General features: G+C 43.6%; 1 protein-coding gene across 1 annotated transcript in view; it reads right to left on the reverse strand.

Annotated features, from left to right (window-relative positions):
• DEF6 (DEF6 guanine nucleotide exchange factor) overlaps window positions 1-25,550 on the reverse strand; it is a 495,476-nt gene that overhangs the window by 150,679 nt on the left and 319,247 nt on the right. The window lies entirely within an intron of this gene.

Genomic DNA, 25,550 nt, shown 5'->3' on the forward strand with positions numbered 1-25,550 from the left:
ATAATTTTGTGTCATCTGCAAATATTGATATTTTGCTGTGCAGCCCCTCTATCAGGTCATTGATAAATATGTTGAACAGAGTGGGGCCTAATACCGAACCCTGTGGCACTCCGCTAGAGACTGTGGTCCAATCAGAGTACGAACCATTTATTACCACCCTCTGCTTTCTATCATTGAGCCAATTTTTTACCCACTTACACACGTTTTCGCCCAATCCGAGCTGCCTCATTTTGTATATTAGCCTATTATGTGGCACGGTGTCAAAGGCTTTAGAGAAGTCCAGATATACGAGATCAATAGATTCTCCCCGGTCCAGCTTAGAGCTTACTTCATTGTAGAAACTGATCAGATTTGTCTGACATGAGCGACCCTTCATGAATCCATGCTGGTGAGGAGTTATTCCCTTGTTCTCCTTCAGGTACTCATCGATGGCGTCTCTCAGAATCCCCTCGAAAATTTTTCCCGTTACTGAAGTGGGACTTACTGGCCTGTAGTTACCAGGCTCACTTTTGCTCCCTTTTTTGTAAATTGGAACCACGTTGGCAATGCGCCAATCCAATGGTACTACACCGGTCTTGATAGTGTCTAGAAATATTAGATATAGCGGTCTAGCTATCTTGTCACTTAGTTCCCTTGGGTGTAATCCATCTGGGCCCGGCGATTTATCGATTTTAGTCTTCTTTAGTCGCTTCTGCACCTCCTCCTGCGTTAGGTATGAAATATTTTGTGATGGGTTCATTTTATTCCCCTGCATTTCGTGTGGCATTTCATTTTCGTTTGTGAATACACTTGAGAAGAAACTGTTTAGTAGATTTGCCTTCCCTTCGTCATCTTCAATGATCTCTCCTGCATTATTTTTTAAAGGGCCAGTGCTCTCCCTGCAAATTCTTTTTGCTGTTAATATAGTTGAAAAATAGCTTCGGGTTGTGTTTGCTCTCTTTGGCGATCAATCTTTCTGCTTCCTCCTTGGCAGTTTTGATCTTATCTTTGCATATTTAGTTTTTTTCCCTGTACGATTTTAGCGCTTCTTCGCTGCCTTGTTGCTTTAGTAGTTTGAACGCTTTCTTTTTTTCATTTATTGCCTCCCTTACGGTCTTGTCGAGCCACATTGGTTTCCTTTTAGTTGAGTTTCTTTTATTTTTAAAGATCTTCAATGATCTCTCCTGCATTATTTTTTAAAGGGCAAGTGCTCTCCCTGCAAATCCTTTTGCTGTTAATATAGTTTAAAATAGCTTTGGGTTGTTTTTGCTCTCTTTGGCAATCAGTCTTTCTGCTTCCTCCTTGGCAGTTTTGATCTTATATTTGCATATTTTGTTTTTTTCCCTGTACGATTTTAGCGCTTCTTCGCTGCCTTGTTGCTTTAGTAGTTTGAACACTTTCTTTTTTTCATTTATTGCCTCCCTTACCGTCTTGTCGAGCCACATTGGTTTCCTTTTAGTTGAGCTTCTTTTATTTTTAAAGGGAATGAACTGCTCACATGAGGTGATTAGGATCCTTTTGAACTTTTCCCATTTGTCCTCTGTACTGATATTTTTGAGGATGTTGTCCCAATTAATGTTACCGATAGTAGTTCTAAGCTGATCAAATTTTGCTTTACTAAAGTTTAGTTTCTTTGTCGCTCCCTGATAAGGCTTCTTATTGAATGACAGCTGGAAATTGATTATATTGTGGTCACTGTTCCCCAAGTGCCCCTCAACCTGTACCCCCATTATACGTTCCGGTTTGTTAGTTAGTACTAGGTCCAGAATGACTCTCCCTCTTGTTAGTTCCTGCACAAGTTGGTTCAGGTAATTATCTTTAATTACTCTCAAGAACTTATCACCCCTGTGAGATTTGCAGGTTTCGTTCTCCCATGTTATACCTGGGTAATTAAAGTCCCCCATGATAATTACTTCATTGCGGTTTGACACCTCTTCTATCTGCCTTAGTAGTAAGTTTTCAGTTTCTTCTGTTGCTTTTGATGGTCTATAGAAGACCCCTATCAGGATTTTGTTATTTTTTTCTCCCTGTATTTCTACCCACAGAGACTCCACCTGTTCTTCTCCTACCCCTATATCCTCCCGTAGCTTCAGCTTCAAGTTCGATTTGACGTACAGACATACCCCTCCCCCTTTCTGGTTCCTTCGGTCTCTTCTGAAGAGATAGTAACCCTGTAAATTCGCCGCCCACTCGCACTTATCATCCAGCCATGTTTCCGTAATTCCGAATATAGCATAATTTTCATCAGACATTCTCGCTTCAAGCTCACCCACTTCACCAATCAGACTTCTTGCATTCGTCGTCATACAATTTATATCGTTTTTTGTTTTTTTTTTTTAAATTTGTTTTGTTGCTATTCGTACTTATGGCTGATCTATCAGTTCTAACTGTACTAACCCCACCCCCTGCTTGACCCCCATTCCCTTTGCTTGGACCCGGGTCGCTAGTTACACTGGCTACCCCACTATTTCTCATTTTACCTTCCCCCCAGTCCCTAGTTTAAACACTCCTCCAGCCTTCTAGCCATCTTATCCCCCAGCACAGCTGCACCCTCCCTATTAAGATGCAGCCCGTCCCTATGGTAGAGCCTGTAGCCGACAGCAAAGTCAGACCAGTTCTCCAGGAACCCAAATCCCTCCTTCTTACACCAACTCCGGAGCCACTTGTTTACCTCCCTAAGATCCTGCTGCCTTTCTAGTGTGGCTTTAGGTACAGGTAGTATTTCCGAGAAAACTACCCTGGAGGTCCTCGCCCTGAGCTTGGACCCTAGGTCCCTGAAATCATTTTTGAGGGCCCTCCATTGACCTCTAACTTGTTCATTGGTGCCAACGTGCACCATGACCACTGAATCCTCACCAGCCCCTCTCAGTAATCTGTCAATCCGATCTGTGATGTGTCGAACTTGAGCGCCAGGAAGACAACACACTGTTCGACGATCCCGGTCTTTATGGCAGATTGCCCTATCTATCCCCCTTATAATTGAGTCCCCCACCACTAGAACCTGTCTAGCCTGCCCTGCACTCCCCGTCCCCGTCTCAATGGAGCAGTGATCCCCCTGGCGTTCAGAGGGCATGTCGTGCTGCAGCGGTGCTGGCTCTGTAATGGTATCGCCCTCATCTGCCAACGTTGCAGACATGTTGGGTTGTGCCAGTTCAGGACCAGCCTCCGTGGATCTATTCCCTCTACGCCTCCTTCTGTCTGTCACCCAGCTTCTTGCCTGCTCCCCCTGCACTTCCGTACCACCATCCGCCCCAACCTCTACCCCAGCAAGTGTCTGCTCAGTGAGCAGCAAACTCCTTTCCATGTTGTCAATGGCTCTCAGTGTTGCCAGTTGCTCATTTAGATCCAGAATTTGGGTTTCTAAATGTGCGATGCGCACGCATCTTGCGCAACAGTATGCACCCTCGATCGGCTGATCAAGGACCGCATACATTGCACAAGTAGCACACTGGATGGCATTGCCAGGCATGAAGCTTATCCTAATGGGGATCTACAATTTACTTGTTGAAGTAGTGAAGATGGATTTGTTCACACTCCACTCACATGCTGCCACCTCCGCTCAACCGCTCACACGCTGCTGCAACCGCTCACACGCTGCTGCAACCGCCCACACGCTGTTGCAACCGCTCACACGCTGCTGCAACCGCCCAACCGCTCACACGCTGCTGCCTCCGCTCACAGGTTCAACTCCCTCGCAGGTGGAGACATCCACCCCCACTGGGCGCATGGGGCTGTCACAGCGAGAGCCCCACTTGACCAGTTCCAACATGACCCAGTTAATTACAGGGTTGTGTTCCCTTAGCCAGGGTAGCCCTAGCACAACATTCACAGACAGGTTCTTCATAATCAGAAATGTACAGGACTCTGTATGTAGGGCCCCAATAGTGAACTGTAACTCCAGGGTAACCAGATTTACAAGACCAGCTTCAAGGGAGTAGAGTCGACACCAGAGACCAGAATAGGGGGGTCTAAACGGAAAAAATACTCAGACAGTTTAGCAACAAAATCGAAATTAACAAAATTAGCAGCAGCTCCAGAATCCAGAAACGCTTGCCCGGCACGGTAGAAAGAACGGAATTCTAAGGTGCAGGGCAACAACATTTTAGACCTTACAGGGAGTACCTTAGCTCCTAGACAGTCCTCCTGACAACTGCCTATGAGGGGAAGTTTTCCTGCCGTGGCTTTTTCTCGCAGGTCACGATGTGATGACCCGGCTCCCCACAGTAGAGACAGAGGTTCATCCTGAGACGATATTCCCGACGTTGCTTCGGGGTCAGGGTTCCCAGCTCCATGGGTTCTGCGGTGGGAGGGATTAAGATCGGAACCACCGAAAATGTAGACGTACGGACAGGGCTGGTCTGAGTCGAGCGTCTGGCCCTTAAGCATCGGTCAGCTCGGATGGCCAGGGACATGGCTTGCTCCAAAGTCCTAGGCTCCGGGTGTGCCACCAAGAGGTCCTTGAGGCCCTCTGACAGACCGGCCAAAAACAGATCCTTTAAGGCAGCGTCATTCCACCCAGACTCCGTGCAGTGTTGGCGAAATTGTGAACAATAGTCTTCAGCCACCTTCCGCCCCTGTTGCAAGGCCAGGAGTTTAGAGACTGCGAAGGCAGCATGGTCAGGTTCGTCATACAGCTGGCCCAAAGCAGCAAAAAAGGCGTCTAGCGACTGTCGGGTGGGGGAGTCAGCTGGTAAGGAGAAGGCCCAGTTTTGGGGTTCTCCCCTCAGGCGAGTTATCATGAAACCCACCTTCTGGTATTCTGTGCCAGAGGTGTGGGGTCGGAGGTCAAAATAAAGCTTGCAGCCTTCTCTGAACACAAAAAACTGACTTCTCTCTCCGGAAAAGAAGTCAGGAGGTGTTGCTCGGGGTTCAGAAACCGTACCAGGAATGGGGAGCTGCACCATATTAGAAGCCCCTCGCTGCTCCTGATGCTGCAGGCAAGCAGTCAGGTCCTGGACCAGGTCCGTCAGAACCTGGACCTGGTTGGCTAAGGCCGCCACAGCCTTCATAGCGGGGTTCAAGGTTGCTGGTGGTGAGGCTGGTAGTGGTGGCTCCCCGGCTGATCTTGGTGCGACACAGGTTGCACACCACTGTTCATCGGTTGTCCGTGCTCTAACTAAAAAACATCCACACCTTTGAACACCTAGCCCTCTGCATGGAAGCTTGCCGCGAGGGGGTGCTTTGGGAAACAGTTGGGGGATTCTTCGCTCTGGCCCTGCCTCTACCCGTGGCCACTCCACTGCCTCTTCCCCTGTGCCCCAACCTGCCACACAGATCCAATCCCCCTCCCAGGACACAGGCACGAGCACCTCCCGGCCTGCACCCACACCCTCACCTCCACCGTCCTCCACTCCATCCAGCAATGTCTCTCAGCACAGCGTTCAACTGTCGCTAACACAAGAGTTGGAGCGAAAGCGCAAATACGCCACCACCCACCCGCACGCACAAGCTTTAAATGTGCACATTGCCAAATTAATCAGGCTGGAGATGCTGCCATACAGGCTTGTGGAAACGGAGGCTTTCAAAAACAAGTCCACCACGGACGCTGCCACCCTGAGGACCCTGCAACGTCGGTTTCAGCTGCCAGAGCACCGACTGCTGTGCGACGTGCCCACACGCTGGAATTCTACGCTGCACATGTTGGCCAGGCTGTACGAGCAGCGTAGAGCAATAGTGGAATAGCAGCAGCAACATGGGCGGCGGAATGGTAGTCAGCCTCCGAAATTCTTTACTGAGGAGTGGGCATAGATGGCAGATATCTGCCAGGTCCTCGAAAACTTTGAGGAGTCTACCCAGATGGTGAGTGACCATGCGGCAATCATTAGTCTTACCATCCCGCTGCTTTGCCTGCTTAGAAGTTTGGTGCTAAGCATAAAGGCCGACGCTTTGCGATTGGAACAGGAGATGGGTGACGACAGTATGTGGCTTGATAGCCAGACCTCCCTCATGTCTATATTTCAGCGCGTTTTGGAGGAGGAGGGGGAGGGGGAAGAGACAGCTGGGCACACAGCAGAGGGTACCCATGCTGCTTGCCTCTTATCTGTTTAGCGTGTATGGGCTGTAGAGGAGGAGGAGGAGAATCCTGAAAGTCATCTTCCTAGTGAGGACAGCGATGTGTTGCATACTGGTACCCTGGCACACATGGCTGACTTCATGTTAGGCTGCCTTTCCCATGACCCTCACGTTAGGCGCATTCTGGCCAACACGGATTACTGGGTGTACGCCCTTCTCGACCCACGGTATAAGGAGAACCTTTCCACTCTCATTCCCGGAGATAAAAGGGGTACGAGAGTGATGCAATATCACAGGGCCCTGGTGGAAAAAGTGATGCTAAAGTTCCCATCTGACAGCGCTAGTGGCAGAAGACGCAGTTCTGAGGGCCAAGTAGCAGGGGAGGCACGGAGATCAGACAGCATGTTCAGCGCAGGCAGGGGAACACTCTCCAAGGCCTTTGCCAGCTTTATGGCTTCACAGCAAGACTGTGTCACCACTCCCCAGTCAAGGCTGAGTCGGAGGGAGCACTGTAAAAAGATGGTGAGGGAGTACGTAGCCGATCGTACCACCATCCTCCGTGATGCCTCTGCTCCATACAACTATTGAGTGTCAAAGCTGAAAATGTGGCACGCACTTGCGCTGTACGCCCTGGAGGTTCTGGCCTGCCCTGCCGCTAGCGTCTTGTTAGAGAGGGTATTAGTGCAGCTGGGGGAATCATCACGAATAAGCGTACCCGCCTGTCAACTGCCAGTGCCGACTTGCTTACACTCATAAAGATGAACAAAGGCTGGATTTCCACAGACTTCTCTTCTCCACCGGCGGAAAGCAGCAAAACCTAATGATTCTTTTAGCTGCAACAGGAGAAAAAAGCACTCTATCACCAGAAAAAAAGGGGGAATGAGCTTTGTCAATCACTCTCTGATATTATTACTCCTCCTCCTGCTAGTCCTCCTCCTAAAAGCAGGTCATCACGATGAACTGCCAATTTTTCTGAGGCCCAAATGACTCTGTTTATTATAATTTTTTTCACAATTTTTCAAAGTTTCAAAAGTATTGATACTTTAACAGAAACCAATTTTTTCACAGGGCTGCCTCCAGGCTCAGTTACAAATTAAGCAACAGCGAGCTGTATCTTTTTAAAAATGTTCATGGGTTTCACCTGCCCTCGCGGTTAAGCAATTTTTCAGGGGTGCACTTGTACTCTTGGTACACCAATTTTTCCGGCCTTCGCCTACACTCATGGTACACCAATGTTATAGGGGTCTGCCTATACTCCTGCTACAGGAATGTTACAGGGGTCTGCCTATACTTCTGCTACAGCAATGTTACAGAGGTCTGCCTATACTTCTGCTACAGGAATGTTACAGGGGTCTGCCTATACTTCTGCTACAGGAATGTTACAGGGGTCTGCCTATACTTCTGCTACAGGAATGTTACAGGGGTCTGCCTATACTTCCGTTACAGGAATGTTACAGGGGTCTGCCTATACTTCTGCTACAGGAATGTTACTGGGGTCCGCCTATACTTTTACTGCAGAAATGTTACTGGGGTCTGCCTATACCTTTGCTACAGGAATGTTACAGGGGTTTGCCTATACTGTGGGTTCACAAAGACTTCCCATCGCGGGTCCTTCCTCGGTCATGGTTTCTTGGCCTTGTTATGCCACCTCCTCCTCCTGCTTGGGGTCAGGGGATCAGCACTTGGCAATATGTATTTTTTCTCAAGTTACCACAGTTATCTGAGACACTGATTTGGGCCAAACAAAAGGAGCGTTACAGTATTAATGAGACGTTCACAGCTGCACTAGCATCCGAGTCTGCTTTATGCCCACGATTACTGAGGGTGTGAGCCGAGGTGGAGATCCTTGGCACGGTAAAACTGCCTTGTTTGGGCTCTGTGATTTCTTTATGCGTAATACCATCTTTAAGTTCCTTGGGCTTGCCTATGCTGTGGGTGCACAAAGACTTCCCATTGCGTTGTCTTACCTGTCTGGCACAAATAAACTGACTGACTTGGGTAGGGTGCAGAGTGCCGATGGCTTTCCCATTGCATTGTTCAGCTATCTGACACCTACACAGAATGAATTGTGTGGGGACACATGGATTTCCCATTGCTGTGTAAGTCACAGCACCTTGGGTCACACAAGTTGGAGTCTGGGACTGACCCTTGGCCCGCTCACATACTTCCTATACAGTCTATTGCGGGTCCTACCTCGGTCATGGTTTCTTGGCCTTGTTATGCCACCTCCTCCTCCTGCTTGGGGTCAGGGGATCAGCACTGCGCTACGTGTATTTTCTTTCGTGTTACCACAGTTATCTAAGACACTGGTTTGGGCCAAAAATAAAAAAAGCATAACTGATTTAATGAGACATTTACAGCTGTACTAGCATCGGAGTCCACTTTATGCCCACGATTGCTGAGGGTGTGGGCTGAGGACGAAGTCCTGGGGGAAATGCAACTGCACTGGGTTTGACCCGTGGAACTTCTTCCTGGTTCATCCAGTCTTTGGAGTGATGAAAGCAACCATAACTGATTTAATAAGATGTTCACAGGTGTACTAGCATCGGAGTCCACTTTATGCCCACAATTGCTGAGGGTGTGGGCAGAGGACAAAGTCCTGGGGGAAATGCAACTGCGCCGGGTTTGACCCGTGGAACTTCTTCCTGGTTCATCCAGTCTTTGGAGCGATGAAAGCAACCGTAACTGATTTAATAAGACGTTCACAAGTGTACTAGCATCGGAGTCCGCTTTATGCCAACGATTGCTGAGGGTGTGTGCAGAGACCGAGGTCCTCAGCGGAGTGATAGTCTGCCATGTTTGGGCACTGTAATTGCTTCATGTTTAATACTTTCCTTGGGTTTAATGGGCTCGCCTATGCTGTGGGTGCCCAAAGATTTCCCATTGTGGTGTTTTAGCTATCTGGCACAAATACACTTAATGACTTGGGTAGGGCACAGACCACTTTCCTAGGGCAGTGTTCAGCTATCTGACACCTACACAGAATGAATTGTGTGGGGACACATGGATTTCCCATTGCTATGTAAGTCACAGCACCTTGGGTCACACAAGGTGGAGTCTGGGACTGAGCCTGACCCAGGGCCCGCTCACATACTTCCCATACAGTCTATTGCGGGTCCTACCTCGGTCATGGTTTCTTGGCCTTGTTATGCCACCTCCTCCTCCTGCTTGGGGTCAGGGGATCAGCACTGTGCTACGTGTATTTTCTCTCGTGTTACCAGTTATCTGAGACACTGGTTTGGGCCAAACATAAAAAAAGCATAACTGATTTAATGAGACATTTACAGCTGTACTAGCATCGGAGTCTACTTAATGCCCACGATTGCTGAGGGTGTGGGCAGAGGACGAAGTCCTGGGGGAAATGCAACTGCGCTGGGTTTGACCCGTGGAACTTCTTCCTGGTTCATCCAGTCTTTGGAGTGATGAAAGCAACCGTAACTGATTTAATAAGACGTTCACAAGTGTACTAGCATCGGAGTCCGCTTTATGCCAACGATTGCTGAGGGTGTGTGCAGAGACCGAGGTCCTCAGCGGAGTGATAGTCTGCCATGTTTGGGCACTGTAATTGCTTCATGTTTAATACTTTCCTTGGGTTTAATGGGCTCGCCTATGCTGTGGGTGCCCAAAGATTTCCCATTGCGGTGTTTTAGCTATCTGGCACAAATACACTTAATGACTTGGGTAGGGCACAGACCACTTTCCTAGGGCGGTGTTCAGCTATCTGACACCTACACAGAATGAATTGTGTGGGGACACATGGATTTCCCATAGCTATGTAACTCACGGCACCTTGGTTCACACAAGATGGAGGCTGGTTTGACTCCTATTTAAAATATAACTTTTAATAATAACTAATAAAAAATATATATCCCCACAGAGAGAATCAAAAATGTATTTGTGGTTAAAATACCTTAAGGACTGGAGACTCTGCTAGGTTTTTTTTATTTATTTTGATTTGGTTCCGCTATTAGCAAACTCTGTTCTGGGCACCTACTTTGGGCGTTATCAGGGACCGTACCTGAGCAGTATAGACTGACTTTAACTAGGGTTTGCTTCAAGCCTAATATCAATAAGGATACTTTTTTGGATTTAGGACTACATATTTACTGGTCACTATATTGGGTATTGTGACCCATATACTATAGCTGAACCAATTTCCTAGCATAGATAGGCATTGTCCTAACTACTTTATTACTCAGAGTTTATTCAGGTTAACACCTTTATTCTCAAAGAAATTCAGGTCAAACTTTTTTCATCCATCATGACTGCTCAAATATTAGTTAGGGGGACTAAAAATATTTTGTGGTTCCTTCTTTATTAGGCCTCCTGATGAAGTCGCAGTTTGCGACAGAAACGCGTCGAGTCAGAGCTTATCTTTTGAAAATTCTAGTGATATCTAACATCTAATTCTATTTGAACTAAGGTATGCAGATAAAAGCTGGGGTTGTTGATTAGATTATTATCTGGATGCATCCAGAATAAAACAATCACCCTTGGCTTTATTGATCTTTAAAGCTTACCGAACCTAATGGTTTGGCTACCTGTTGTCCGTATCATTGCTAGACTGGATAAACTGGGTTGTTTTTGGACGGTAGTCTATCTGTTTGAATTTCTCAGTCCTGCGATGGAAGGGGATACGTTATAAGTCCTTATCTTCCTACTGCCACCGTTGGAAAAGTTTTTGAAATAAAGATGAAGTGGCAGCATCAAATGGTGCAAAGAAATTCAAGTGCGTTTATTTTCCCATACAGCAGCAACGTTTTGACTAGCAACCTAGTCTTTGTCAAGCGTTCAGCTATCTGACCAAGACTTCCCATTGCGTTGCTTTACCTGTCTGGCACAAATACACTGACTGACTAGGGTAGAAATGTGGGCCGAGGTCCTTGGCGGGGTGAAACTCTGCCATGTTTGGGCGCTCTAATTTCTTCTTGTGTAATACCATCTTTGTGCACCAACAGCATAGGCAAGCCCAAGGAACTCTAAGACTTTCCATTGCGGTGTTGAGCTATTTAACACCTACATAGAATGAATTGTGTGGGGACACATGGATTTCCCATAGCTATGTAACTCACGGCACCTTGGGTCACACAAGGTGGAAGCTGTGACCGAGCCTGACCCAGGGCTCGCTCACATGCTTCCCACACAGAGTATTGCGGGTCCTACCTCGGTCATGGTTCTCTGGCTTATTATGCCACCTCCTTCTCCTGCTTGGGGTCTGGGGATCTGCGTTGGTTGGCATGTATTATCTCTCGTGCTACAAATTACCACAGTTATCCGAGATACAGGATTAGAGCATTCACAGGAAGCGTTAGTGATTTCATGAGACTTTCACAGGGTCACTGTATACCTGTGGTGGTTACTTTTGTGACACCTCCTGCTTCAAATCAATCTTTGGTGTTACTATGTGCTGCTGCATTGTGGAGATGTGTGGAAGTGCTGGCACCTGAGTCCCCTTTATGCCCACGTTTGCGGCTCCTGACAATTTTGTGACTGAGGTGGCACGGGATTGGAATGATGATCGTATGTCAATTTTTCATCAACAGCATTGTGGGCTATCGCCCACACTTTCAAAGAGGGTCGCTGCCTGGCCCTGCCAACCCTCTGCAGTGTGTGCCTCCAGTTTCTCCTCATCGCAGACGCACTTAGAAATAGACATGAGGGTGGTGTAGCTATGAAGTGAGAGTGTGGCATGAGGGCAGCTGAACGCTGCGCAGGGAAACTTTTGTGTGCGCTGTGGACGCAGGGTTGTGCGGGGAAGGGGTTGGACAGCAATGCCAACATGTAACCCAGGAAATAAGGCAGCGGTGTCACTCGCAGGCAGTGATTGTCCTTGGTTGCAGGTAGTGTGGTGCTAAGCTAAGGTGTGCCTTGCTAATGAGGGTTTGTCCAAAGTAAATTGTTAGAGGGGTGACGCCAGACTCTTGCCCCCATTTTGGCTTAATAGTGGGACCTGGGAGCCTCAGATGCAGCCATGCCTGCTGCCCCTGCCCTTCCCTATCCATTGTTTCACAAGTTATGACCTATGCGGAGCATCGGTCCCATACAAAAATGCTCAAGTCACCCATTGACTTCAATGGGGTTCGTTACTCAAAAAGAGCTCTCAAGCATTAAAAAAGTTAGACTCGGGCAACGAGCACCCGAGCATTTTGGTGCTCGCTTATCTCTAGTCTCCTCCCTTTCAGTTTCATCCCATTGCTTCTAGTCTTTTCTTGTGCAAATGAGAATAGGGCTGACCCTCTGCACTGTGACAGCCCTTCAGGTATTTGTAGACAGCTAATAAGTCTCCTCTGAGCCTTCTTTTTTGCAAGCTAAACATTTGTAGATTCTTTAACCATTTCTCATAGGACATGATTTGCACACTGCTCACCATCTTGGTAACTTTTCTCTATACTTGCTCCAGTTTGTCTATGTTTTTTTTTAAGTTGGGTGCCCAGAACTGTTCACAGTATTCCAGATGAGATCTGACTAAGGAAGAGTAGAGGGGAATTATTACCTCACGTGATGTAGACTCTATGCTTCTTTTAATATATCCCAGAATTGTGTTTGCCTTTTTGTCTGCTGCATCATGTTCAGTCTATGTTTTATTAGTATACCGAAGTCTATTTTTACATATGCTGCTTAGCCCAATTCCTCCCATTCTGTATGTGCTTTTTTCATTTGCATGGACTTTGCATTTCTCCTTGTTAAATACCATTCCGTTAGTTGCTGCCCACTGTTCAAGCTTTTCTAAATCTTTCTGAATACTTTCCCTCTCTTCCCAAGTGTTAGCTACCACTCCTAGCTTTGTGTTGTCTGCAAATTTGATCAGTTTCCCATCAATTCCCTCCTCTATTTTTAAAAATGTTGAACAACAGTTGGCCTTGAACAGAGCCTTGTGGTACCCCACTTGTCAAACAAAGGCTGGACAAATATCAGTCTGGGATGATTTAGTGATACTGCACTGAGCAGGGCTTGGACCAGATGACCCTGGAGGTCCCTTCCAAATCTACCATTTTATGATTCTATGATTCACTTGATACATTCTTCCACTTGGATGTGCAGCCATTTATGACCATTTTTTGAATGCGATTACTCAGCCAGTTTTAAATCCACCTAACAGTTGCCTTGTCAATCCCATATTTGGTCATTTTTTTCAAAAAGTATAGTGTGAGATACTTGTCAAATGCATTACTAAAGTCAAGATATACTATATCCACCACATTTCTCTGATCAACCCAGTTGGTGATTCTGTCATAGAAGGAAATTAGATTTGTCTGGCATGACTTATTTGTTACAAACCCATGCTGGCTCTGGTTAAGCACTCTATGTTTATCCAAGTACTTGCATACATGCTGTTTAATAATTAGTTCAAAGATCTTTCCTGATATAGAAGTCAGGCTCACAGATCTGTAGTTTCCTGTGAACATCCAACTTCTTTCCTTTTTTGAAGATAGGGGCATCATTTGCCCTTTTCCAATTTTCTGGAACTTCTGTTCTCCAGGAATATTCAAAGATTATGGCGAGTGGTTCAGCAATTACCTCCGCTGCATCCATTACTGTCCTTGGATGTAATTTATCTGGATTTTGAGACTTGAATTCATTTAAGTTAGCTAAGTGTTCCCTCACCATCCCTCTGCTTGTAGTTAGACTGCATTATTTTATTCCCCCAATAGCAAAGGGAAGATCAGTTGATGTTCCATCTACTTTCTGAGAGAAAACAGATAGAAAATAGGAATTTAGAGGTACGGCCTTCTCAACATCATTCTTAACCAATTCACCATTTTCATCCTGTAAGCATCCAGTAGCTTATTCGACTTTTCTTTTGACATATCCCTAAATCCTTTTTTATTGCTTTTGGCATCTGTTGCAAGCCTCAGTTCATTACACAGAGCACATAAAGAGCTGTCTGATTATTTTAAATTAATTTCCATATCTTTTGGTGCACTAAAAACGAAAAAAAAATTGAAAAAAAATCCTAGACGTCAGGATTTACCACAAAATGCTGAATTCTCTTCAAATTTAGCAAATTTTTCTCAATTTTTATCTTTAAGGTTTTTAACTAAATTTAATGTCAAAATTACTATTAATATAATTCACATCAGTGCATTTAAGATATACAATGCCAAAAAACATTACTTTCAAAGAAAAGAAGTTCCAGAGTGAGCTAATGGAAACCAGCATCAACATGTTGCAAGCTGGCTGCGCAGGCTCTGACATGCATGGGCTTGATTCGATTTTTTTTCTTGTGGTACTTGGGTACTATTGTATCTTGATGTCACCAGAAGTATGGGTGGAGACAAAATACAGGGTGCTTGACAGGGTGGTGACACCCCCAGGAGCTGATCGGCTGCCATGAGCAAAGTCCAAGTACACAGCAGCAATCCCTCTCCCCAGAGCAGTCATCCCCCTTTTTTCTCCCCGTGGCAAACCACTAGGCAGCACCTGCACTGACAGTGTGATACTGCAGCCGCTCTAGGAATCCTCCTGCTGTGAGGCTGTGCCCCCCATCTCTCCTGGCAAAGCCCCTGCCAATTATGCACTTTTATTGATGCCAATTTTGGGTACATAGACTATATTGAAAAACTTTTATTAATTTTTTTATGATAGCAGGGAGAGAAGACACATCAATTCTGCCATCGATTTTTTTTTTACAGCGTTGATCATGCAGTATAAATGACGCAATACATTTATTCTGTGGGTCTGTACAATTACAACAATACTAAAATTCTTATTTTTTTTTTTACTTTTTTCTACTTTTCTGCAATAAAAACCTTTTTTGGAAATCTTTTTTTTCTAAATTGGTGCATTGAAAGTCCTATAACTTTTTTATTCTTCCATGGACGGAGCTCTGTGAGGGCTTATTTCTTGCGACACTAGCTGTACCATTTTAGGGTACATATGTCTTTTTTGAATTTTGCCTCAGTTTTTTAGCGTTTTTTTTACACTTTTTGCCATGCAGGATAAAAAGCATGTTCAACTTATTGTACACGTCGTTACCGATACGATGATAACAAATATGTGGGATTTAATTTTTTTATACTAATATGAAAAAAAGCACAAAAAAGGGCTTTTTTAACATTTTTTTTTCTACATTTTTATTATCTTTTTTTACACCATTTGTGTCCCTCTGGGGAACGTGCAGCATACCATCAATAATCGTTATGATAAGGCATTGCAGGACTTCTCTCCTGCAATGCCTTATCACTTATTAAAGCGATCATAGTCAATGGGTGGCGTTCTGTTACCACGGCAACTACATCGCGAGAGCCTGATAACATCACAGATGGAGTGCGCTCCCTCTGTCAAGCCTTCCTATGCTGCGATCTACATAGATCTCTGTTGCAGCGGGAGGCGGGCTATCAGTGACAGCTGGGTCCCGTTGCCAGATAGTGCGAGATCTCTTCTGATCACGCATTATCCACATGACGTAAGGGTACGTCCAATTGTGGGAAGTAACCCACTGCCATGACATAACCTGACGTCATGTAGAGGGAAGGGGTTAATACATTTGAGAACCTTGCTATTAGAAGTGGAAAGAAGGAACAAAGACAAAAAATTCAGAGGGAAAGTAGAAGAGCAAGAGACACCGATCACAAACTAAAATGTTTTTACACAAATGCACAGAGCATGGAAAACAAAAAAGGGGGAATTGGAGTTCCTAACACAGAAAGAGAAATATGATGTCATAGGCATCACAGAAACTTGGTGGAATGATACACATGATTGGAATGCAAGGCTTGAAGAATGCAACTTACAGTTAGGGCCAGAAATATTTGGACAGTGACACAAGTTTTGTTATTTTAGCTGTTTACAAAAACATGTTCAGAAATACAATTATATATATAATATGGGCTGAAAGTGCACACTCCCAGCTGCAATATGAGAGTTTCCACATCCAAATCGGAGAAAGGGTTTAGGAATCATAGCTCTGTAATGCATAGCCTCCTCTTTTTCAAGGGACCAAAAGTAATTGGACAATGGACTCTAAGGGCTGCAATTAACTCAGAAGGCATCTCCCTCGTTAACCTGTAATCAATTAAGTAGTTAAAAGGTCTGGGGTTGATTCCAGGTGTGTGGTTTTGGATTTGGAAGCTGTTGCTGTGACCAGACAACATGCGGTCAAAGGAACTCTCAATTGAGGTGAAGCAGAACATCCTGAGGCTGAAAAAAAAGAAAAAATCCATCAGAGAGATAGCAGACATGCTTGGAGTAGCAAAATCACCAGTCGGGTACATTCTGAGAAAAAAGGAATTCACTGGTGAGCTTGGGAACTCAAAAAGTCCTGGGCGTCCACGGAAGACAACGGTGGTGGATGATCGCCGCATACTTTCTTTGGTGAAGAAGAACCCGTTCACAACATCAACTGAAGTCCAGAACACTCTCAGGGAAGTAGGTTTATCTGTCTCTAAGTCAACAGTAAAGAGAAGACTCCATGAAAGTAAATACAAAGGGTTCACATCTAGATGCAAACCATTCATCAATTCCAAAAATAGACAGGCCAGAGTTAAATTTGCCGAAAAACACCTCAAGAAGCCAGTCCAGTTCTGGAAAAGTATTCTATGGACAGATGAGACAAAGATCAACCTGTACCAGAATGATGGGAAGAAAAAAGTTTGGAGAAGAAAGGGAACGGCACATGATCCAAGGCACACCACATCCTCTGTAAAACATGGTGGAGGCAACGTGATGACATGGGCATGCATGGCTTTCAATGGCACTGAGTCACTTGTGTTTATTGATGACATAACAGCAGACAAGAGTAGCCGGATGAATTCTGAAGTGTACCGGGATATACTTTCAGCCCAGATTCAGCCAAATGCTGCAAAGTTGATCGGACGGCACTTCACAGTTCAGATGGACAATGACCCCAAGCATACAGCCAAAGCTACCCAGGAGTTCATGAGTGCAAAAAAGTGGAACATTCTGCAATGGCCAAGTCAATCACCAGATCTTAACCCAATTGAGCATGCATTTCACTTGCTCAAATCCAGACTTCAGACGGAAAGACCCACAAACAAGCAAGACCTGAAGGCTGCGGCTGTAAAGGCCTGGCAAAGCATTAAGAAGGAGGAAACCCAGCGTTTGGTGATGTCCATGGGTTCCAGACTTAAGGCAGTGATTGCCTCCAAAGGATTCGCAACAAAATATTGAAAAAAAAATATTTTGTTTGGGTTATGTTTATTTGTCCAATTACTTTTGAGCTCCTAAAATGTGGAGTGTTTGTAAAGAAATGTGTACAATTCCTACATTTTCTATCAGATATTTTTGTTCAACCCTTTAAATTAAACGTTACAATCTGCACTTGAATTCTGTTGTAGAGGCTTCATTTCAAATCCAATGCGGTGGCATGCAGAGCCCAACTCGCGAAAATTGTGTTACTGTCCAAATATTTCTGGCCCTAACTGTATTTTTAAGAAACAGACCTAAAAAGAGGGGAGGAGGTATTGCATTGTATGCTAGGAAAACATGAATCTCCACAGAGATTCAAGCCTTTAGAACATGATAGTTCTGAAGAAACTGTTTGGGTAAGAATACAAGGAGAGAACAACAGAAAGGACACTTTTGTAGGCATTCACTATTGGCCACCTGGACAAGCAGAAAATATTGATGAACTCTTTCTACATCAGATGGTCAAGCTCTCAAAAAATGTGACATAGTAATTATGGGAGATTTTAACTATTCAGACATTTGTTGGTAATCTCTCTCAGGTAAAAGTAATGGATCCAACAAATTCTTATTCCCTCTTGCTGAGAACTTTATCTTCCAAAAGGTAGAAAAGAAAACAAGGAGATCTGCTGTCTTGGACCTAATTATTGCTAACAGGAATGCAATGGTTGAGGAAGTAATGGTGGCTGGAATCGTAGGAGGCTGTGATTATGCTATCCTTGAATTTTGGATAAAAAGGGGAGGAAGACCTAAGAAAACTCAGACCTCAAGGACGGATTTACACAGAATTTGCACATGTTAAAAACAAATAAAAATATGTGTATTAAATGGAAAGAAGGGGGAATATCTAATGAAGAATATAATGTGGTCTGCAGAAACTGTAGGGCAAGTGTCAGAAAATCAAAAGCTAATAATGAATTGAGGCTTGCAACAGAGGCTAAAAGCAATAAAAAAGGATTTGGGGGGCATGTCAAAAGCAAAAGAAAAGTCAAAGATGCCATTGGATGCTTACAAGATAAAAAAGGTGAATTAATAATAATGTTGAGAAGCTTGAACTTTTAAATGTTTTATTTTGTATGTGTTTTATCTCAGGAAGTAGATGGAATATCCACTGATCTTCCCTGTACTATTGTGGAAATAAAAAAATACAGGCTATTTATAAGCAGAAAGATGGTGAGGGAACACTTAGCTAACTTAAGTGAATTCAAGTCTTAAGTTCCAGATAAGTTACATCCTAGGATACTAAAGGAAGCAGTGGAGGTCATTGCTGAACCACGTGCCATAATCTTTGAAAATATCTAGAGAACAGGAGAAGCCAAGACGATTGCAAAAGGGCTAATCTTGTTCCTATCTTCAAAAAAGAGAAAAAAGGTGGATCATCACAGGAAACTACAGACCTGTGAGCCTGACTTCTATACCGGGAAATATCTTTGAACAAATTATTAAACAGCATGTATGCAAGTATTTGACTAAAAATTGAGTCATTAACCAGAGCCAGCGTAGGTTTGTAACAAACAAGGCATGCTACAATTCTAATTTCCTTCTATGACAGTATCACAGACTGATTGATCAGAGAAATGTGGTAGATATAGTATATATTGACTTTAGTGAAGTATTTGACAAAGTACCTCATACCATACTTATTGAAAAAAATTACTAAATATGGGATTGACAAGGCAACTGTTAGGTAGATTCACAACTGGCTGAGTGATTGTAATCAAAGAGTGGTCATAAAGGGCTGCACATCCAAGTGGAAGAATGTATCAAGTGGTGTACCAGAAGGCTCTGTCCTATGCCCAGTGTTGTTCAACATTTTTATAAATGATCTGGTGGAGGGAATTGATGGTAAACTGAAATCATGAATTGGTGAGTGCTGCCTCTGATTGGCTGAGCGCAGGGACGAATCAGAGGCAGCTCTCAGCTGTCATTCAATAGGTGAGAGCTGCCACTGATTGGTCACAGTGCTCAGCCAATCAGAGACAGCCCATTCAGCAGGCGGGGATTTTAAATGAGCAGTGCAGGAGAAGAGACGGTTGGACGCGTCAGAGCCCCAGCAGCTGAAGAATGGTGAGCATTTTTTTTTTTTTTAAATCACCATTTTATTCTTGTTTTTCAGGGAAGGGCTTATATTTAAAGCCCTTCCCTGAAAAACAATTACAGAATCCCGGCAGCTGGATTCCCTACCACAGCTGCCATCTGTGACAGCTGTGGAAGAAAATTCTTTATTCCCTGCAGGAATGAAGAATTCCTTTGCTGCATCTGTCACAGATGTAGCAGGTGCAGCAGGGAATTCTTTTTCCTTGTGGGGATGAAGGAAACATCTGCCGCATGCAGCAGATGTGTTTTTCATCCCCGCGGGGACATGGCAGCGGCGGACAGATAAGTTTTTTTGGTTTTTTTACACTGAAATTCTTGTTTTTCAGGGAACAACTTATATGTAAAGCCCTCCCTGCTGCGGCTCCATTGCAGACAATGCGTGCATTCCCTATGGTGCACGCATGTCCTATCTTTACAGGCATGCACCTGTAAAACACGGACATGTGAACACACCATATGCAATGCATTGGTTCTAACGGAAGTGTGTCTTTGTGCGTGCGCATGCACGGACAAAAACACGCTTGTGTGAAGCCACCCTTACAGAATGTTTTTTAACAAGGAGAAATGCAAAGTCCTACATCTGGACAAGAAAAATGGAAAAAGCACATATTGAATGACAGGAATTGGGCTAAGCAGCAGCACATGTAAAAAAGACTTGGTTTTACTAATAGATCATAGACTGAACATGAGTCAACAATGTGATGCAGCAGCCAAAAAGGCAAACACAATTCTGGAATGTATTAAGAGAAGCTTAAAGTCTAGATCACATGAGGTAATTATTCACCTCTACTCTTTCTTAGTCATACCTCATCTGGAATAATGTGTCCAGTTCTGAGCACTCCACTTTTGCACAAAAAAAGTCCAGAAGCAATGGGATGAAACTGAAAGGGAGGAGACACAGTTTAGATATTAGAAAAAACTTTGACAGTGAGGGTGATCAATGAGTGGAACAGGTTACCACAGGAGGTGGTGAGTTCTTCTTCAATGGAACTGTTCAAACAAAGGCTGGACAAACATCTGTCTGGGATGATTTAGTGAATCTTGCACTGAGCAGGGGGTTGGACCAGATGATCTTGGAGGTCCCTTCCAACTCAACCATTCTATGATATCCAGTATAATTGTTTATGGATTTAAGCCAAAAAAAATTTCCCCGCTAGGTGCTATAACTATGCAACCAAGACAATTGGACTATTCTTGAGGATCATGTTGGAACTTCATGTGTGTAGCCATTTACCTTTGAGAGTAGCTGACTCATTAAAGTATGGATAGATATAAATTTTCCTCAAAAATTTGCTGTCACCTGCTTCTGGACTTTACAGTCATACATTTTCTTGCAGGCCATAAAATTACTTTACTGTGAAAATAACACAATTTGTTTTACTACAATAACCCCCTTTTTAATAGTAAATCGATAAAGTTTAGAATTTTAGGCGTCGTCTGTGGATGGAGCAAACACGTGAATTTCACAGAGCCACTTCACAACAAGGACATTATATGTTCCATATAGTAATAATGAACAAAAATAGGAAAGACATAGAAAATATATAATAATAAATATGATATTATGTTGAAACCCCATGTCAATATCATAGTGTCATAACAAATCCAAAATAATCCTTGGTGCATATTATAATGATAAACGCAAGAATCATGCAATGCAATATTCCAACAATTGATATGGTATCATAATGGAACTAGACATGTCAGTTTTTCAATTCTACATCTCACAAAGCATACCATATGTTCTATATTATAATTGGTAAAACAAAAAATGGAGAAGGCGGAAAGGGACCCCACCTGTTCATTTCTCAATATTGGATTATGCCATGCATGTCATACTGTATGTTTCGTATTGTATGTTCCATAGTATAATGGCAAAACAATTATATAAAACATCCAAAAACACCATTAAATTTTCATGATATAAAGAGTTCAGACACACACCAGACATACCTCCTCATAATTACCAATGCAGTTTTAGAGATTCCAACATTATATCATAAATCCCATGTGTGTCACATTATAATAACAAACATGCCTCTAAATGACATATTGTGTTGGTAAATCCAGATGTCATGTATATAGATAGTATTAGTAATACACCACAACCCATCCACGTCCCTTCAAAGATTAGAAAATGCCTTCTCCTGATTGCAAAAATGGATGCATCATAGAACAATGCTTGTTCTTATATTTGAGCCACAAGGAGTGACCTAACAGTCCTCCTTAAATCTGCTGCTAGAATTACATTCTCAGGGCTCAGTCAGACGGGCGTTTTTTCGCGCGATTTGCGCATGCATCCGGCGATTTTATAAAACCATTGCTTTGCAATGGTATCGGACACATGAGCGCTTTTTATGCGCTTGTCCAATAAATTATAGAACAGAAATCGCAGATCGCACCTATCTGCGATTCCTGTTCTCTTCTCTATATGCGCTCAATGGGGCCGGCGGCAGCAGCGCCGACCCCATTGAGAACACATAGTAGACAAATCATTCTCCTCTGCCACAGCTGTAGCAGCTGTGGCAGAGAAGAATGATGTTTGCCCATTGAATTCAATGGAGCCGGCTTTATTGCCGGCTCCATTGAATTCAATGCGCTGGACAGCGCTGCACTGCTCCGGCCCGTTTCTCGCGGCTAGGAGCAGTTTTTTCGGGCCCTTTTTCGGCCCCGGTCACACGATTTGCGTATGCGCATCCGTCATGCGATCCGCAAATCGCGGGAAAAAATGCCCGTGTGACTAAGGCCTTACCATGAATCCACTCAGTCCCGTCACATATGCTTATAAAAACTCTACACACCCCTAATAAAATGCCATGTTTTTGTCATATTAAAAATCTGACAAAGATGAATAATGTCAGATTTTTTTTCACCTTCAATGTGACCCGTTATCTGTATATTTCCATTGAAATATAAACAGAAATTTTATAGCGTGGAAAAAAACCTAATATAATGTGGTTGTATAAGTACACCCTAAAACTAATACTTTGTTGATGTACACTTTGACTTTATATCAGCATTAAGTCTTTTAGGTTAGTGTCTTTGCCCACTCTTCTTAGCAAAAGCACTCAAAATCTCGTGTGTACAGCCCTCAGATTTTCAATGGAATTCTTGTCTGGGTTCTGGCTGGACGATTCCAAAACTTTGATCTTCTTCTAGTGAAGCCATTCTTTTGTTAATTTGCAGGTATGCTTTGGGTTGTTGTGTTAAAAGGTGAAATTTCTCTTCATCTTCAGCTTTTTAGCATAGGCCTTTTGTGTGCCAAAATGGACTCATATTTGGAACTGTTCATAATTCCCTCCACCTTGACTAAAGCCCTAGTTCAAGCAGCAGAAAAACAGCCTTAATGCATAATGCTGCCTCCACAATCACTGTGGGTATGATGTCCTTCTGGTGATGTGCAGTGTTGGCTTTGCACCAAAAATATCATTTGGAATTATGGCCAAAAAGTCTAACCCTCTCCCATATACTTTTAGCAGATTTGATAAAGGTTTTGGCAAAACATTAGCCAGGCTGTGACCAATCAGAGGCAGCTCATTCAGCAGGCGGGGATTTTAAATCCCCAGCTGCTGAATACAACTCAGAGCAGTTCAGGAGAACTGCCGCCGGCCGCGGCTGAACTCCGTCTGCCGGGACCAGGTGAGTATATTTTTTTTTTTCTTTTTACACATTTCTGGATGAATTGCAGGGAAGGGCTTATATTTTTAAGCCCTTCCCAAAAATTCATCCAGCGCTCGCCGGCAGCCCATTGCTTTCAATGGAGCCGGCTTTATTGTTGCTGTAGGCCTCTTGGCAGCTTCCCAGCCTGATTTTATTCTGGTCCTGTCATCAATTTTTGAGGGACATCAATTTCTTGAAATTGTCACTGTTGTGCCAAACTGAATCCATTTCTTGATAATGTCTTCACTGTATTCCATGGTTCCCTTCTCCTTACTGATACCTTTCAACAATCAGATCTCTCTTTGTGGACTATGGATTTTGCTGAGAAATGCAACTAAAAAATGACAGGAACATCCTACTAGAACAGCTAAATTTTATATGGGATAAATTAGAATCACTTTGAATTAAGGCAGCTGTGTACTGACTATTTAACATGCGTTCAAATGTGACTGGCTAATTCTGAACACAACTATATCCTCAAATGTAAGTGGGTGTTCACAGTATGCAACCATATTTTAGTTTTGTTATGTTTATTTTTCTAACCTAAATTATTTCAATTTGTTTTTTAATGGAATTGTACATATAATAGGTCATATTAAAGGTGGAAAGGAATCTGAAATGATTCATCTTAGTCAGATTGTTTGTTAACATGACAAAAATATGGCATTTTAACAGGGGAGTGTAGACTTTTTATATACACTGCATAGGGTGAAATCTGCAGCACAATGCACCTTAAAATCTACATGTAGCAGAATTGTCATGGATTTGTGCCACGATCCACGGCACAATTATTCTGTCACTTCTGATCTTACCCATAGTTTTCTAGTAAGAACATTAGGGCAAAATGGTCACTGTTGTTTCAATAAAATTGTTACAATATGATGGGTCATAGAATGACTATTAAAACTGTAAATGATTATATTTACTGAAGTGATGTTTTTGCCAGAAAAATTGCTCCAAAATGATAGACACTAGGGATTTGCCTTCTGCCTTAGTTGCTGTTCAGTGTCTGTTGACAAGATAAATCCGTCCACAGCAGCAAGCAGCAGTAACAGAGAGGAGCTACTTATCATTTCTGGTGGTCAATTGGCCCTAGGAGCTGCAATGTAAAGGCCCATTTAGATGTGATGAATGTCGGGCAAACGATGCCCGACAGTTGTCCCCACACATACTCGCTCTGGTGCTGCTGCATGGGAGCTAGTATCGCTGGCTCACAGCAGGGCGTCTGGAGGAGATTTCTCTCCTCGTGCTCCCCTGCCCCTTTTCATTGTCTTAACATAGCTGCCATTTAGTACTGAACGGCTGCTATTTACACTGAACAATCATCATTCAGCTCATCATCCATTGTTTATGAAGCATATGTTAAGTGAATGGAGAGGGGCCGGGGATGGCGAGGAGTGAAATCTCCTGCAGCCTCCCTGCCCCCTTTTGGCCGCTCTGTGAGCGAGCCAGTGATACTAGCTCCCGTGCAACAGCACGGGAGTGAGTGTGTGCAGGGACAAGTCTCGGGCATTGTTTGCCTGACATTCGTCCCGTCTAAATGGGCCCTAAGCTGGAAACTGAGAGCAAAAAGTTCCAGCACAGACACTGCTGGCAGAAAGCTGAGGCACAGTACTTTTCTACTCAGAGTGGCAGGAAACAGGAGAGCACCATAATCAAAGCAGTTTGGGGCAGTATAAGAAAAGTGGGAGCAGTAAATCTGCATAAAATCATTGTATGGCATGAGTGCTGCAAGCCCATGCTTACATTTATTTTTCTCTAATATGGTAGGTATGCTTTATGTTTTCATATGAATACCTAGACAAACACTTTGTGATTTGGTCAGAAAAGGCAATAACAGAGTAATCAGACAAACCCAAATTTGTGGAATAATCTACATAGGCTGAAGGGAGACAATGTCCATCTAGTTCAGCCTTTTTCGACCCCCTCTTTGTTGATCCAGAGGAAGGCAAAAAAAAAACCCAATGAGGCAGAAGCTAATTTAGCCCATTTGGGGGAAAAATTTTTGAACCAGAAGAAGGAGATGCTTACCATCAGCAAAGATCCAGACAAAGCCATATGCTGATGAAACGGTAATATAGTAATTTTCAAAAAGTATACTGTGGTGTTGTCAAGGGTAGGAGGGTGGAAGAAAGATGCGTGCAACAGTGACCATGTGATTGTGCGGAAGAACCCACTGCCTGTGTAGTGTGAACAGAAAGCCTGAAATAACCCCAGGACTGCAAGGTGAACTGGGGGCAGAGAGATTATTTGCTCTGAAGAAAACTGGCCAACACGAAGTGTGCTCTGAGGCTCCCAAATAAGCATGCTGGTGTAGCTATCGGGTCAATTTCCAGAGAATCCTTCATATTTCTGACAAAATTAGACAACTAGACAAGTTGTGTTAGAGTTAAACTTTATAACCTTTCAAACATTCAGTTTTTTATATTTAAATGTTTTTATTAAACTCTTTTCCACATTACAAAAAATAAACATTCAGTTTTTTAAAGTTATTGTCTATGATGCAGCCGCTTCACATATATTAAGTGGTTATTAGAGAGAAGGTACTCATACTATTATAAGTTGAACAAGAACTCAACTTGACATTGTTGGGCCTGGGACCATTCTATATGCTGGTGCTTGAGAATGTGCAATTTTTGCACTGCATGCTCATTGCT

Source organism: Eleutherodactylus coqui, chromosome 1 (assembly GCF_035609145.1).
Source record: "Eleutherodactylus coqui strain aEleCoq1 chromosome 1, aEleCoq1.hap1, whole genome shotgun sequence".
Taxonomy (NCBI): domain Eukaryota; kingdom Metazoa; phylum Chordata; class Amphibia; order Anura; family Eleutherodactylidae; genus Eleutherodactylus; species Eleutherodactylus coqui.